Source organism: Chelonoidis abingdonii, chromosome 8, assembly GCF_003597395.2.
Source record: "Chelonoidis abingdonii isolate Lonesome George chromosome 8, CheloAbing_2.0, whole genome shotgun sequence".
Classification (NCBI taxonomy): Eukaryota; Metazoa; Chordata; order Testudines; family Testudinidae; genus Chelonoidis; species Chelonoidis abingdonii.
This window is the reverse complement of record NC_133776.1, coordinates 33876961-33893012: the sequence shown is the minus strand read 5'-3', so window position 1 is coordinate 33893012 and position 16052 is coordinate 33876961. Positions and strand designations below refer to the sequence as shown.

The window sequence follows — 16052 nt, the reverse complement described above, 5'->3', positions numbered from 1 at the left end:
TTTAAAAAATCCGGTTTTCTGATTGGTCCTCTGGTCAGGTGTTTGGTTCTCTTTGTTAACCCTTTACAGGTGAAAGAAACATTAACCCTTAGCTATCTATTTATGACAGGTGCGGACAGGGGCAAGGAGGGGTGTGACCATGAAAAGTTTGAGGACCACTGAACTAGAGAGAGAGCGAGAGAGAGCTTGTGGAACCTGCACCTGCAATGAACAGAGTACATACAGACTATGCAATCCAAATTTACACTCTCCTAGAGTTTGACTGTTGGTAACTTAAGCAGAAAAAAAAAGAACCTTCCCCAAAAACATAAAGCTCAGCATAAGCTTTCTCACAGGTATGGCAGTTCCTAGCATTTTGCTGCAGGATTTCCTTTGTCTCAACCCTATTTCCCCCTTGCTCTAGAACCAACTCCTCTTATATACTAGTTGACATAAATAAGCATGACTTAGCATATGTGCCTCTGTATGCCTATCCAGGGTGCAAGCACTTGATGTGCTCAGAGGAACCCCTCTCTACCCAGGATCTTAGTGGGTATGCCTAGAAAGCAATTAAACACCTGTGGCTTGCATTTGTCACTGACTTGGGCTTGGGCTGTGAATCTGTAAAATGCAGTGTAGACATTCAGGCTCAGGCCAAAACCTGAGCTCTGGGACCCTGCCAGGAGCAGGGTGGGGGAGAAGCAGAGGAGAGAGCCAGAGCTAAGGCTCCAGCCCAAGCCCAAACATCGACATTGCAATTTTATAGCCCCACAGCCTGAGCCCCGTGAGCCTGAATCAGCTGACACTGGCCAATCACCGGTCTTTGTTGCAGTGTGGACGTATGAGTGTCTGATACTGTGTTACAGGGAGCTGCTGGTTGTCACTAAGATCAGAGGAGAGAGGAAGTAGGAGATGTAAAAGTGCCTATAAAAGCCAAAGGGAAAGGAAATTAGATGTTAAAAGATGTAAGAAATATTTAGGTTTGGGCTGACAAGTGATTTGTGGAATTTAACATGGAGAAAAAATTGAAGTAATGAGTGCAAGGTAAAAAAAAGAAAAAAGGAATTCTGCCTTTAAATGCAATAGATTAGTGGGTATGGGAGTGATAGTGGATAGATACTTGAAAGCATGAGTACAATGTCTGGTAGCAGTTTAGAAAGCTACAGGATTTTCCGGTGTAGAACTAGAGGGCTAGCCCACGCACACATCAAAAGAGGTCATTCAGGCACTGTTCAAAGAGACAATGAGGCCACATCTTGAGTATTATGACAATTTTGGATGTCACGTTACAGGAAGAATATTGAGAAATGACTTGTGGGGGTGTTTGTATAGGTCAATAGAGCCATCGCATCTTTCATATTCTGTGAAGGGACTTTTCTTTTAAAGGGGTTCCATTTGCGTTTTAGTCAACACCAATTTGTTTTCATAAAATCTCAGGAATAATAAAATGGTTCTTTAGTTTGTCTATAGAGCACAGGCGTTTGTGTCTATTATGAATGTTTCACCAATGTACAGCCCCTCTTTATAAAAAGATAGGGCTGAACCAAGGACATAACAATATATAATTGCCCCCTAAGCAAAAGTTGAATGTGGATCCTCTTATACACAGTTTCAGCATGAGCACACTTTCCCAAAAACATATATCCTACAATTTTTACTGTTTTCTGCAGAGTCTTAGCTTTCATTTTAAAAAAGAGCAGTAGCCTTCTCAGTGTAGCTAATAAATTGCTGCTCTGTCTAACCCAGCTGTGCAGAAAACAATATCTTGCTAAACAAGTGTAGCAAAGGCGTGAACTCACTTAGGTGTTAATTTCGTAGCCTATTATGGACCATGTGAATACTGTTGTTGCTAAGAGCAAAACTCTGTGAAACAATCACTCAGCACACAGGCATACTGTGTATTTTTTTAAATGTTAATCTCTACCCAACCATCACTTTTGCATGATGAGCTTTTTCCTTGCCTCTGTTATACACTGATTTTATGTATATAGATATAAGCGGAAGTACATCCATTGGAGTTTTACATGCCCACTCATCCTTGGCATTGTCCCTTATTCCTGAGCTTCCCTCTTACATTAGTGGTTGGAATATGGCTTATCACCTAACGCCTATGGCGTAGACACCTTATCCCTGGAGAATCAGCAAACATCTTTGCAAAGCCCAGCAATTGGCAGTGAACCCAATTTTCTGTGCGTCTCCGGGTTTTCTGCATCCTGTTGTGGTGTTGAGTAAATATGCTGGTATACTCATTAGTGTCACGTGATTAACACCATCTTGCCAGCAAGTTGTCCAGTGTTGCCTGTGACTACTGTGGCCCGCCTGTTTTGGCCTGTGCACATCCCTTAGCTGGCAATCCATGTCTCTTTGGATCTACAGAGGGCCAGAAAGCATGTTAGCTGACCAAAGTATTCACGCCCTCAAGCATTAGGAATCCTGCTGTCTTGCTCTGTCGGTGCAATTTTTGGATCAGTTTGTCCTTATAATCTCTGAACTAAACTACATCAGTTATATTTGTCTTTTTAATCCCGTTAGTTCCATGATAAAGAGGATGTTGGATGGATGTCATTAAAAACGGAGTGAAATTAGCTATGGCCCAAGGCCTTTGATGTTAATGGATTATTCAAACATAATGGGTATCTGGCCTAAAAAACCAGTAGAAAATTCATCCAAAAATCATAGGGAAATAAAATGCAAAAGGCAGAGATCCCACTTTCCCATTTATCCTTAATGTATGATTCACGTGGGATTTAGCACAAAGTGATCTTCTACTGAAATACAAATGAGTATCCTGGGAGCTAGAGAACCCTCCTTTAGAGCATGGTAATGAGGGAAGGCTGTACAGGCTCCCTAAAAAGTTGGAGATCTATTATGTTTGTGGTGGGAAAAACAAAGGTATGACTTCAAGCCACAAATATAGTACCTGAATTATTGAGTGAAACAGAATCAGATTCAAACAGGCCTTTTCTCTAAGCCTTTTCTACTATAGCTGGTCAAAATGATTTGTTGGCATTTTTAATCGAAAAATTGTTTCATTTTTCTCAGTCAAAATGTTTTTTAAAAGTGTTGATTTTGAAATTTCATTTTGGAAAAAAACTCAAAATGAAGTATTATAATAATGTCAAAATGTCTCATTTCAACACTAGTGGAACAAAATATTTAATTTCTTCATATCAAAATGACTTCTAAACAAAATTGTTCTTTATATAATTTTTAAAACAAGTTAAAAAATTTCAGCGGTGGAACAAAATGTTTTGAATTCCTTAAAATGAAACATTTTGATCAACCTAAAACAAAGCAAAAAGTTGGAATTTTGTTGTATAGTGAATTTTGAAGTTTTTTTTTGGTTTTGTTCCTTTTCAGAAATGTTTTCTACATCATGGAATTTCCTGTGAAACTGAAAGTCTGGTTCCCACACAGCTCTATTGTCTACACACATAAATTATACTACTTTAACTGTACACTTATAGTTAAAGCAGTACAACTCCCCTCCCTTCCACTCCCACAGTGTGGACACAGTCATGCTGGTATAAAAGTGGTTATGCCAGGATAGCTTATCCCCATGTGGGAAGGCAAATAAGCTATACTGCTCTAATGCATCTTTATACTGAAACAACTGCATCCACACTAGGTGTTGTATGATTGTAAATATTTTAGGGCTGTCAAGCGATTGAAAAACTTAATCACGATTAATTGTGCGATTAATCGCACTGTTAATTATACAATACCATTTATTTAAATATTTTGGATGTTTTCTACTTTTTCAAATATATTGGTTTCAATTACAACACAGACTATAAAGTGTATAGTGCTCACTTCATATTTATTTTTGATTACAAGTATTTGCACTGTAAAAAAACAAAAGAAATAGTATTTTTCAATTCACCTAATACAAGTGCTATAGTGCAATCTCTTTATCATGAAAGTTGAACTTACAAATGTAGAATTATGTAGAAAAAAACCTGCCTTCAAAAATAAAACAATGTAAAATTGTAGAGCCTGCAAGTCCACTCAGTCCTAATTCTTGTTCAGCCAATCGCTCAGACAAACAAGTTTGTTTACATTTGCAGGAGATAATGCTGCCTGCCTCTTGTTTACAGAATCACCTGAAAGTGAGAACAGGCATTGGCATAGCACTGTTGTAGCCGGCGTTGCAAGGTGTTTACATGCTAGATGTGCTAAAGATTCATATGTCCCTTCAATCTTCAACCACGATTCCAAGGGAAGTGCGTCCACACTGATGATGGGTTCTGCTCCATAACAATCCAAGGCCATGCAGACCACCACATGTTAATTTTCATCGCCTGAGTCAGATGCCACCAGCAGAAGATTGATTTTCTTTTTTGGTGGCTCAATTTCTGTAGTTTCTCTTTTAAGACTTCTGAAAGCATGCACCTCGACCCGATCAGATTTTGGAAGGCACTTCAGACTCTTAAATCTTGGGTCTTTAGAATCTTCAGAAATCTCAGATTGGTACCTTCTTTGCATTTTGTCAAATCTGTAGTGAAAGTGTTCTTAAAATGAACAATGTGCTGGGTCATCATCCAAGAATGCTATAACATGAAATATATCTCAGAATGCGGGTAAAACAGAGATGGGGACATACAATTCTGCCCCAAGGAGTTCAGTCACAAATTTCATTAACACATTATTTTTTTAATGAGCGCCATCAGCATGGAAGCCTGTCCTCTAGAATGATGGCCGAAGCACAAAGGAGCATACGAATGTTTAGCATATCTGGCATGTAAATACCTTGCAATGCTGGCTAAAGAAGTGCCATGCAAATGCCTGTTCTCGCTTTCCGGTGACATTGTAAATAAGAAGAGGGCAGCATTATCTCCTGTAAATGTAAACAAACTTGTTTGTCTTAGTGATTGGCTGAACAGGAAGTAGGACTGAGTGGACTTGTAGGCTCTGACATTTTATATTGTTTTGTTTTTGAAAGCAGTTATGTAACAAAAAAAATCTACATTTGTAAGTTGCGTTTTCACAACAAAAAGATTGCACTACAGTATTTGTATGAGGGGAATTGAAAAATACAGTTTTTCATTTTTACAGTGCAAATATTTGTAATAAAAATATGCACTTTGATTTCAATTACAACACAGAATACAATATGTATGAAAATATAGAAAAACAGCCAAAATATTCAATAAATTTCCATTAGTATTCTGTTGTTTAACGGTGCGATTAAAACTGTGATTAATCATGATTTAATTAGTAATAATTTAGTTAATCGCATGAGTTAACTACGATTAATCGACAGCCCTAAAATATTTATGTAAAAAAATCACACCCGCTAACCAAAATTGTGGTACCGGTACAAAATCTGTGCGTAGACCAGACTGAAGTCTCTAACTTAGTCTAAGAATTAAAGGGTTGATTTTCAGAAATGCCTAAATTGCTCGCATCACAATATCAGCTCTCACTGGTTATTTAAATCATTCATCACAGATTAAACTTTCTGGAAGGCCTCAAAAATTTATTTCTTTACTGAAATTAATTGTTAAGAGAGCCATAAGTAAAATCATGCAAATACATAACCACAGGAATACATGCAAGCATTGAAAATGGTCCATTCGTGCATGCTTTGTAAAATTAGAGAAAGATACCCACACAGGTTTAGGAACAGCCTTGTTCCCTGATCAGTCAGTGGAGGTGAGGCACTTGCACATCAGGGATGGCCTAATTGCTATGCAGGTGCCTCCGATTACCTGAACCACACAGTTTCTTGCCCTCTCTCGGGCACAGTAGACAGTACTGTTACATTTTAGTAGGGGTAATGGTAATCCCAAAAACCAAGGGACAGATTACTTGCAGGATCCTGTTGAAATCTGCCTCCAGCTGTAGTTACTCATCTTAAAGCAAACCTAGCAGTTGGATAATTGGTTTAATCTCAGAAATTTAGCATGCTGCCACACTTCCCTGTAAGCCCAATATATTTTACTGACATGAGACCCAAATCCTCTTCCTTTAAAGTCAATGAGACTTTCACCATGGCTTTAAAATGGCCAGGACTGGGACTATGGTGTCTTCTTAAATTTCGTGCCAAGTCCTGAAGCTTCAAAAATTCAGAGTTCCTGGGACTAACCATTTTAATTGTGTATTGCAGTATTTGTATGACAAAGACAGACAACTCCTAACAAAAAGTTATTCTGTAACTTTCAATTATTTTGTAATCCTATATTAGAATGACAGCTGTTTTTATAACTCTGGCCTCTTCTGTTGCTGGCCTGGTTTCATTGCTGTGTGACAGATGTGTTATTAATGGAAGAGGATTCTGCATATTTTAAAGCACACACTGTTTGGATCATCTGAGGCCCAGCCTTTAAACCAAACAGGACAAAATGCCAAAGCCAGATATATTTTCATAGCAAAAAATCTTCACATTTCAGAGAAAAATATTCACTTTAACCAAAACAAAACAAACAGAAAGAATCCTTCACATCTAATCAAGTAATCTATTAGATATTAGAAAGGCCTACATGTAATATATATGTATTTGTATGGAAGTCTCTAGATATGACTTATTTTCTGAATTAATAGTATCAATATTATTAGCTGTCCCTTGTGGAAGATTGGAATTTGCACAGAAAAGTAGTTAGCAATGCACACAAACATCCATTTATTTCAATACCAGAGCAGAAACAATTTACATTCAATGATGCATTAAGCAAGTAGATTAATTTTAAAAAATACCGTGATGAAATATATTCAGATTGTTTCTTAGCATTTAGGACTAAACTGTTTGTTTGCCAGTATTTAAAGAGGTATTAGTTGTATGTAGTTTGGGGAAGGGAAGGAAAGAAGAATTGATGAGACATAGAAAACATTTTCAAAAATAAGGAAATCCTCTCTATAACCAGGTAGATTTTAGGCTTTGCTTTACTTACCTGACAGTTCAGCCTTAAGGGACTGTAATGCCAATCACAGCAAGCTGTTCCATTTCTCTTTCATTTCCCCTAGGGGACACATTGACAATGGAAATGTAGCAGAACAGCTTTTGCTTACTAAGCATTTTTTCTGACCCTCAGATAAGCAGCTTTTTTTAAACCTCTGTATATTTTTGTTCCACATCTTAAACATTTGACTGTAATTTGAGTGTTTCAGGAAAATGAGAGGCATTCTTTGAAATGTGTACCTTTACTGGTTTATAAAAATCTAATTCCCACGATTACCCTGTCACAAGCTCTGCAGAGGGCGATATCAATTTAATGTATGCAGCCAAACAAGATGCACAGTATTAATTTTAGAAAATAGAGGAAAGATGTTAAATATGTTTTGTGATATTTTGTATTTTTGCAGATGAGATTTAATTTTCTAAAATCATTTTAGTCATAAAAAAACTGACAACACTTCAGTGGCTGCATTGACCTCCATGATGTCAGAATGTCGTGCAACTGTAGCTAAGAAAAGCCTCTGAGAAAAAACAAAGGAGCATTGCATCTTACCATAACATAAGATGTGCACATACAGTACGTAGAATTCAGACTGTGGTAGCGAGTTGTTGCTTCCAGTTTGATTAGACAATCGTTGTCTTGTTTTTCTTGCTTTGACAGTGAGTATGTTTGTATGCTGCTTAAGTCTTCTTAGCGTTATTTAGGTCAGTATACTTATGATGGCTTTCATGGTCTGTAGCGTCTGATATATACTGTATGCAAAGGAAATCAGCATTACATTTTTGTATATTATCTCTTTTATTTTATTACTTCTAAGGGTGGAAGAACATGTTATAATTAATTGAAATTCTAAACAACAGAGTATCTGCCATTTCTGCATTGCAGATATATTTAGCTCTAACACTGCTTGTGGTTAACAGGGTGTAGCATAGACACAGACAGCTGATCGTGCAGTCAGACCCTGTGCTCTTGTGGTTTTGTCAATACTGCTCAGGATTTTGATAAGCTGTGAAAAAAAGAAATGCTTTATGTTGCATCAAAATTTAATCTTTAGCATTGATGGGTATTTTTTCTGGTATTGTCTTTTATTAATTAAAGAAAATATTCTAAGGCTTAAAAATTAAGAGAATAGCAAATGCATCCAGAACCTAATACATACTGTATGAAATCTTTCTTCATCTAGAGTCTGCTTACTGCAGAAATGCTGGAATGGCTACAGTAAGATAAAGATTGGTTTATTTTCCTCAGCAGAAGGATGCAGTCACTGTGGAGGCAGGTTTTGATAAGAGTTTGAAATACCTACTGTTCTATTAGTATAGAATTTGGAGTTTGCTGAATGCTATTTAGTGACTGGGGCTCATCTTGCATCACCAGTTGATGACATTTTTCTTTGTTCCCTCCCACGCAGTTGAACCAAGACTGTAGCTGATGTGCAGTGTCACTTACAACATTAATCAGATACTGCATTTAAGGTGAGCTGTCCCTTGCCTCCACCCTTACCAGAGCCGTGCTGCAGTATGTATCTTACTTCTAAAATGGCAGGCAGGATTAACGTTGCTTGTGCTGTGTGCATGCTGTGTATAGAATTCATTATACCATGCCTAGTATTTCAAATGTGAGTATGTAAATGCACTGTGTATCGTATCATGCGGTAGTGAAGACTTATTTGTGCTTCATTACAGGCTTAGATATTTAAGCATCACCTTTAGAATTCTCTTTCATTTGCAGTGTAGTGAGCTGTTAGCTTGTCATCACATTCAAAATACAGTATTAGCCCTTTAAAAAAAAAAAAAAGTAAATTCTGCTTGCAGATGGTGTCACCCTTTTTCTTCTTGCATTTACTGTAGTTTAAATAATGTATGTTGTATTGTTAATTAATGTGAATATCAAATTAAAGCACTTAAAACGTACACATTTATTATGCAGGTAGGAGGCACGTCAAATCTATTTTTAACTCTTACGCAGTCCATGTTGTGCAATGGGCTTTGGTTGTCGAGTTTATATTTTCAGCAGTGATATCAATAGGCTGATTTTCAGCAAATGTGACAAGTGACCTTTGCAGTGGTCAGCTTTACTCTTTGAACCCTATGAGGGTGGGGGGAGACAACGTTGTGTTGCAGTTTCAGAAAACCTTGGATATGGACTTTTTCCCCCCCCCCACTCCTGCTTTCCCTATTGATAAATTCAGTTCTCATGATCACAGTCTATTCAAGCTGCTTCCCATCTGATTTTTGACAACTGCTTCTAAAAATTTATCGAGAAGACCGAGAATTCAGTTGATCTCCATCGCTTTACATAAAAATGGCTGGGTATATTGCCATGTTAACACTGCATTAGGAGATACACACAGGTAGGTTGAGATTTGCATGTTTTGTAGATTTCTCATTCAGTGCTGCAAAGACATAAAGTGAGCTTTAAAATATAGCTTTAAGTATAAAAATGTATTGAACACTTAATTTAAAAAAAACAACAACCTAATACTAAATTGTATGGCTTCACATATTGGCATGATGATTGTTTTCACCTGATAAAAGAATCTATTGTGAAAGTGAAGCAATCATGTCTGTTAAAAAAAATCATATGTAATAAGGGCGTGGCAACGTTTGTGCAACAAAAGAATTTTTGAAAAGCCTATTGATTCAATTGCATTTTAAAATCGATTTTGAAAATTATTGGATTCGTAGTTAAAATGCAAAAATAAAAGTTAAGGTGGGTAAGAAAAATGAAAAATATTTTAATTCTGCTATAGGAAGCGGTCTTTCAACGTGCTCTGTGAAAGCTTAAATAAAGATTAATTTGCTTTGTTACAGATATTTTTCTATATCAGGTACCAGAAAAAAACCCTAAGTATTTCTTTTTATTTTAATGTGTAAGGTTTTTAGAGATTTATATAGAAGGCCCTGTCATCTTAAACTGAACAGCAGTTCAATGCAGTATGGTTTATTTCAAACAAAAGTGGTTCAGAAATTAAAACCAAACAGCTCTAGATACAAAAGCCTGAATTTGAGCAATTTTTAAAAATAAATTATCAATATTGTACTTCAGAGACCATCTTCTGAAATAAATTTATTTCAGATTAATACTGGGCCAGAACCTGTTTCCTTAGCAACCAAATCCTGTTAAAAAGTGCAATAGTAGAGATGCAAAGAAAGTTATTCTTGTTTAATACCATGATGCAAATGTAAATTTTGCTGTTAAGTTACTTTTTGGTTCTAAATGAGACACTGATCTCATTTTATGTTTCCATGCGATTATCATTTCTTAAACGACGCCATATTTGTAAAACTGTGCATATCAGAAAACTGCTTTTTCCTGTTTTTAATTGATTGCTTCCAGAAATGTACCTAGTACGTTTTTATTTTAAGCATAGTATGAAATGCAGTCAAGGTTTGTGCAATATTTGTATAAAACAGAAGTTTCATTATTACTACTGTACAAGTATCACTAAAACGATAGACAGCTGAGAAATGTAGGGAATCGAAAATGTCCTTAAACCTTCTTTCACAATCACTGAACTTAGCAATAATAGAGCTGCGAACTTTTCGCTAAACAGAACCCATTCTGAGTCCAACCAAAACACAGTGTGTAACCAGTCTCAAAAAGTACTTGTATGTATTGGGATATCAGCAAAGCTCATTTGTGGTTTGCTGTATTGTACGGATCCTAGAGATTCTGCACAGTTTGAGTAAATAATTGCTTAACTGAAACAGCTTATCTAACATTTTTAACAGTATCTGTAAAATCAAACCCCATCTGTGCTAGAGGAAATTTGCTTAGGCTGTCTTAAACTGTGCTAAATGTCTCCATTTAGCTTATAGCCTGGTATATCTCCTTATAAATCTCCTTGGTATATGATTTGAGAAATACTTACTGCAAAGATATTTTTGCAGCACGGTAGCCATTTTCCTTTCATGTCCTTGACTTTAAGTATATTTTGTGTGGAAGAGGCTCAAGCACAGAACCATAATCACAAAAAAAATAAATTACAAGCTTGGTTCTACCCACGGTTCATGTTAATAAAAATAGCATTAACAGTTTTCGCTGTGGTATAACTAATTTTAATTTATTTCTAAACAGATCATGAGTTCAGTGCATTCCCAATAAATATTACTGTTCAGATGATAGAAGTCATCTTCCTGTTTTGATAGGCCAATACTGAATAATCATTCCAAACCCATTTGATTTGTTTACTAGATTAGTTTAATGTAGTACACTGATTATTTCCCCATTCCATTTAAAGAAACTCAGGTGAAGACTCGATAGATTTACCAGTGTATGTTTCAAATGACATTTTAAAGTAGAATTTTTATTATAGTCGTAATTTCATTCTCTCTGGTTGCAACGATTTGATATACATTTTATCCTTGGAATGCACTTTACAGCTGGTTCCTCAGTGCTGTTATTAACACTATTGGTTTTTTCCTTGCATAGTATTATTTTCAAGGAAATTCTAATTGCTAGGAGCTAAAGCTGAGCAATGGCAATCTATGTATTATGTTTTAAAATATTTTTAGTATATTGTATCTTGTCTCAGCAGAAGGGTGGATCCACAGTACAAATACAATTCTTTATTATTTTATTTTGTCTCTGTGGTTCAAATTAACATACCCACAATGTTTAAAGAATGAAAACCTAATTCTTGGTTACATTAGTATGTTCCAGTCTGGTTGTTTCTCTTTTGTCAGAATGTGGATCCTTTTTTAACTGATATTACTGAACTAATAAAAGCTGCTTCCCTGGCTTCTGTGAAAATTCATTGTCAGCCTGAGAGCAGCAATTGTTACTGTGCTGAACAAGATGATTCACTTGTTAAGGGGGATTCTATTAATTATGAAGCTATTCTGAGTTTAAACATCCTACATGGATTGCTGTGTGTGTTTTTTATGGTATGCTTCTATAAATGGGAGGTGCCCAGATGCTATCACAATGGACACCATATGTACATCTTATGTAAACCACATGCATTTTACTCTCTCTGGCTTTGGTGCCTGAAAGAGGTACATTGGAGCAGGTATAGATTTTCATTCCCAAAGTACGAGTCAGATGTTGACTTTTTGCCACTTCTGCTTTGAGTGCCAAATCTCTGATATTTAACCCCCAACTTTTATAACTGGAAACTATTTTAAGCCTATGAATTCCAATTTATGCCTAGCAGAAAAACTAAGCAAATCTTGAGTACAAAGGAAATAAAACAAAAATTGTTCCCTTAGCTATACTATCTACAGTCCCATCTACTTTTCAGTAAGGTTACATCAGGCTGTAAACCTTGTCTTTGCATTGAAATTGCACTCCTTACAGTGTGAAGTCATCTATGTTCAGTTGATTTTGCCATAGTATCACAGCTTTTGATACAGGTTCTGATGATCATGGAATCCTTGTGCCCCATCTTGAACATCTAGTGGATCTTTTAGCACTGCATTACCTGATATGCATCTTCTGACTCCCAGCATTGCCATGTTTTGTTTTTAGCTTTCATAGGACCTTATACCAGATAGCTGTAGGATTCCTTAAAGTTGTGTTTTTAAGCTTCATGCTCATCAGAATCTTTGGCACCTAACTCTTTTATTGTTAATGTTGTAACACTATTGCTGTACAGATCACGTAGCTCACAAGGCCTACACATTACCCCTAGGACTTATTAGTCACTATACAAAACAACTTCATTTTGTTTAGCATCTTTTATACAGAACTTTATCCCAAAATGTTTTAAGTGTTAAATAATAGCGAGAAATTAGATAATATTTGGAAAAAGATGAAGAATCAGCTGACCAGAGGCAGAAAGAGAGTATGTTCCAGATGCGAGAAGCTGCCTAGGAGAAGGGACTTTCACCAACAGTGATGTGTGAACGTGTGGAAAAAGGAAGCCAGAACAGAGGAGACAGAATGGGGAGAAGAGAGAGAAAAGGGCTCTGTGAGAGGTTGGAGCAGGTACATGGAAGGTTTTAAAATCAAGGACAATTTTGAATTGGCTTCCATTGGAGTCTGTGGAGTTGTCTGATAATGTAAATATATGTTGTAATGAAAATATTTTGCAGTCCCCAGTCTCTTGGGTCTTATCTACGCTTAGCTACTATGTTAGCTAAGTCCTGTTTAAAAGTAGCTTGTCTCATCATTGAAGAAAAAGCATATCTATTTTAAAAACCATCTTCTACCCTAGATGAAGTCCTACATTTCAGTCTAGAACACAGCTAGTAAAACACTTTTGCCCGTTTTGCATAAAGTAGGCATACCACATTGAAACCCTGCTAGCATGAGTAGTGTTTTAAAATGGTTTGATTAACACTTTGGCAATTAAAATGTGCACGGGGCCTTACAGACATAGATTTAGAACTGTCTGTTTCTCTTGTTCTGTGCACAGAATTCCAGATGATGATTAGGGGAATTGCAAGTATGTTGAGAAAATAGTACTGGTGTCTTGTCCTTAGTTCAGCTTCTCTTTTGGGGTTGCCACTTAAGCAATGTGGAGGCATAGGTCCTCAATGCAGATGACTGTACCCTTTATGAAACTCCCAAGATCCATACGAACGACATTCAGATCCATGGACATGGGGCAAGCCCCTTTGCTCTTGACAAAGTGGTATGCAGAAGTCTCTACCAGTTGGATCTCCTGTCCTCTGGGATGGATTTTTTCCTCATAGAGGATGACCATATCCATAAAACAGAGGTCCTGATCACTAGTGATGATTAAAAAATCCTGTGGCACTTTTGGCAAAGGTAAAGGAATTAACCCAATGTCCTGGCCAGATTTTAATATGGGTAATTTATATATTGTATTTATCTAAAACTGCTCTTGCAATTGGATTCTGTATTGTTCATCTCAGACCAGCCTAAACTACTTATAGCATTGCTGTATATATTGAATAGTTGCTTCATTCTGCCTTTTATATGTGACTGTATCTTGGTAATGGCTAAAGCGAATCCTTTGTATAGTATATAAAAAAATTTTAAGTGCACTGGATGTAATTTGAGATGAAAGATAGATGGCATACAAAACAGATATATTATGATAAGTTCTTGGATTTTTTTATGTAAATTTAAATTTTTTCATGGCAGATATACTTTTGCCACCTGCCCTCTTATTGTGAAGTTGGAACAACGTGAAATTCAAATAACTGCTATATGCTTTGGGCAGAGCCATGTTTATTTAGAACAAAATAATCTTTGAAAATCATGAGAATTTGTTAATTTAGGACCTGATCCTTCACACCTTTTATACAGATAATTTTGAAACAAGGGAGTTGTCCCACTGACTTTAATGGTGTTACTCTGTGCGTGAGTGTATGTGTTTGCACGTCCATATGTATGCTTTTGCAGGATCATACTTGTAGTCATGTTGAATTGATGTGGACACCATGGTAAAATGATGACCTACTCATACATGGAATTAAGTGCCAGGCTGCAACTTTTAATAAATTTGAACACAAGGAAGAAGCGCTACCCAGCAATTATCTCCGTTGTTCTATACTGGGCGTTTAATTGATTCCAGTGCAGAGGTTCCCGGGGTCTTTACCATATAACCTGTAACTTGTGACAGGGTTACAGGGCACTTTACAATACAACCCACAACTCCTCAGCCTACCTCCCAGGCCTCGCTTCTCTCTAAGTCCTAGAACCTGCCCCCACAAGGAGGAAAGACAGTGCAGCAGGGTGGGGACCTCAGCCTGTGAGGTCGACAAGGTCTGACCTTGGCCTGCAAAGTCCAGAAGTTTTCACCATATCCCAGAAGCCCAAGGCCCATCATCAAAATCTCAGGTCTTTTACCTCTGGGAACCATTCATTTTATTATCTTAATTGCACTGGAAACTGGCCAGATGTTGTGATGAATAAACAACTCCACCCCAGTATCTCAGGTAAGTAGTAATTGCGTTCCTGCTTAACCGACTGTGGCTTGCAGGTGCTGTAAGGAAGGCAAAAATCTCTGTGGTCCTCTGCCAATTTGGCTCATGAGAGAAGAAATTCTTTCCTGACCCTATAAACAGGTGAATAGCTAGACCCACAGCATTTGTCAGGCTGAGTTCCCATTCTTAGTTCAGGTGGTTGGGTGGGCTGCTGGAATGGAGCAGAAAGAGGCTCCACATGACCCCTGTGCTGCACTAAATCGTGGGAGCTGGGGAATTCTGGTCAATCAGCACCCTCTTTCCCCAGCTGCAAATGGGTGCCAGAGACTCCCAGGGAAGGAGCCATCCATTGCCCCTTGGCAAGTGTCTCCCTCCCTTGCTGCTGGGACTGTCCCCCCTTCCACCTCCAGCCCCATCAGTTTCCCCCACTCATTGATGTGAGTTGGTGGTATATAGTTTAAAATAGCAATGATGGGGCTTACAGTTACAGGGAGAAACTGTAAAGATGAAAGAAATGAAATTAAAAATGAAAAAATACTTTAAATTCCAGAAAATAGTCTTGAAAGGTGCTCTGTAATAGCTGAAAATAAATACACTTTTACTAGACAGTTCTATATGATGTACAGAAGGAAAGCTCAGTTTATTTTTTTAAAAAAAGAATAAAATAGATGACACTGGTAGTTTAAACCAAATATCAATGGAACACTAAAATTAAGTTATTTCAGGGCACACTGGATATATAATATGGGGGATGCCGTATATTGTAAAACCTAAATCTTACTTATTTTAAATAAATGGTCATGGAACAACTGCTCAATTATATTTTTGCTAGAATTAATACTGGACCAAACCTGTTTCCTTAGCAACCACATACTAATAAAAGGTGCATTAACAAAGCTGCAGATGTGCATTGATGAATGCATATTAACTAGCAGAATGTATTTGCATACTGTGTGCTCATAGTAACACATGTGTTGTGAAAATTGCTTTGAAAACAGCTTACTTAGTATGCCCAGAAGTGGATTGTAAATTCTCAAAGGGCCTGATCCAAAGTTTATTGACTTCAGTGAGGTTCAGATTAGATCCAGAATTCCTAGGCAAAACTGATACACAAAAGCATTCTCTGAGAGCTTGATACTGCAAAGGGCTGAACCCCCTCCTGTAAGTGCCTGCAGCTCCCATTGAAGACAGTGGAAGTTGAAGTATTCAGAAGCTGCTCAGTCCAGGATCAAGCTTAGAGCCAGAGTTCAGTTATAAGTAGAATCATATCATATCTGACTAAGAGCCAGCCTTAGACACATGTGGGTCTCACATGACACCCCATTGACTGTGGCATGCT

General features: G+C 37.2%; 1 protein-coding gene across 2 annotated transcripts in view; it reads left to right on the top strand.

Moving 5' to 3' along the window:
* Positions 1 to 7368: 7368 nt before the first annotated feature.
* The window catches only part of ZBTB38 (zinc finger and BTB domain containing 38), a 41120-nt gene continuing 32436 nt past the window's right edge, over positions 7369 to 16052 (top strand). The window contains exons 1-2 of one of the 2 annotated variants that reach the window (XM_032765665.2): positions 7369 to 7451; positions 8284 to 8347. The gene's annotated coding sequence lies outside the window, so the exon portion shown is untranslated. Of the gene's footprint in view, positions 7452 to 8283; positions 8348 to 8884; positions 9226 to 16052 lie in introns of those variants that run through there. The other variant, XM_032765666.2, reaches the window with a different exon arrangement.